The sequence below is a fragment of the Chrysochloris asiatica genome, unplaced genomic scaffold (assembly GCF_000296735.1).
Source record: "Chrysochloris asiatica unplaced genomic scaffold, ChrAsi1.0 scaffold00291, whole genome shotgun sequence".
In the NCBI taxonomy this organism is placed as follows: domain Eukaryota; kingdom Metazoa; phylum Chordata; class Mammalia; order Afrosoricida; family Chrysochloridae; genus Chrysochloris; species Chrysochloris asiatica.
The window spans coordinates 860,766-862,550 of NW_006408809.1; positions in this window are offsets into that span (position 1 = coordinate 860,766).

Consider the following 1,785-nt stretch of genomic DNA (forward strand, 5'->3'; position numbering starts at 1 on the left):
AACCTGTAGTATGCTTGTTACAAGTGAAAAGGACTTAAAATATTTAATGATGAAGATAAAAAACCGCAGTCTTCCATAGGGGTTGCCCCTCAATGTATAGAAAACAGAAATCCTCACCATTGGACCAGTAAATAGCATCAAAATAAATTGATGTTGTAGAAGAATATTAAAAGTACTATGTTCTTTTGTTAAGTGCCATCAAGCTGGTTCTGATCCATAGTGACCTAGTATAGGGTTTCCAAGGAGCAGCTGTTGAGCTTGAGCTATCAACCTTGCATTTCAAGTTGACTTTGCTTTCCAGCACATTAACCCACAGCACCACACCAGGACTCCCAAGGTACTATAGACTGCCAGAAGAACAAACAAATCTGTGTTGGATTAAGTACAATCAGAATGCTCCTTTGAGCAAGGACGGCCAGACTTCGTCTCTCATATTTCAGGTTCATTATCAGGAGGGACCAATCCCCGGAGAAGAATAACTTGCTTGGTAAAGCAGAGAGTCAGAAAAAACCAGAAAGATCTCCCATGAGGCCTGTGGCACAGTGGCAATATCAATGCGCTCAAGCATGGCAATGATTTTAAGGATGGCACAGTACCAGGCAGTATTTCGTTCTGTTTGCATAGGGTCACTATGAGTTGAAACTAACTTGATGGCACCTAACAAAATAACATTACCCAGTAGCTTTTATGCAGGGTATTATTTCTGTGTATTTGTTTATATCACTGTTATCTGAGAAGATGCTTCTAGTATTTTTTATGTTTTAAAATATGCTGAGGTTTTCTTAGTGGTTTAATATTTAATACATGGTCTATTCTGGAGAATGTTCCATGCTGCTGTGGGTTGAGTACTCTGTGTATGTATGTGTGTCTCAAGTCAAGTTGGTTGATTGCATTATTTAGTTCTTCTGTGTCTTTGTTGAGTTTCTTTCTAGTTCTGGCCTTCATCAAAAGCAGTGTATTACAATCTACTATTATTGTAATTGTCTATTTCTATGGTCTCTTTCTTTCTTCAGTTCTATTAGAGTTTGAGTTATGCGTTTTAAGACTCATTGGGGGCATAGATATTTATTATGATTTTGTCATCATGTTTGATTGATCTCAATCGTGATACAATGTCTTTGTTTCTTATGTTGGTCATAAAGTATATTTTTATCAGTGATTCAAATTGCCACTTGTGTTCATTGACTGTGCAAACACATTTAACTGTGTGGATCTATGGAAAACTGCCATTAGCTTGATATATTTTTTTCAAACTTTGATTTTTAGTCTATTTCTGTCTTTCTGTGTAATATATGTATGTTGTAGACAGCATATTAAAGGATCCCGTTTTCTTATCCATTTTGATACTATCTCTTGACTGGTGTATTTAATCTATTTACATTTAAGTGAAATTATCAATAGGTATGAATTGATTTAATCGTTTTTCTCTGTGTGTGTGTGTGTGTTTTTTTTAACAATTAATGAGCATTCATTTAATGAAAAGTTCTTCACATGCATCATTTCATTTAATCATCATGACAGCTGTTTATAACAATCCATTTATCATTTATTGGCAGTTTTTTCCTCCCCTATTTTACAAAATAGCAAAATACTTGGGATTACATGGCAAAGACACTTTACAAGCATACATATCATTTTTTAAAAATGTTTTATTGTGAACTATATAATAGTTTACATGGGAGAGCATTAGTTTTACATTCATCCTATCGGATATCATTTCATTGCCATGGTTACAAACCCCTCCATGCATCATCACCCAAAGGGTATACCCTGAAAGCCGGCCCC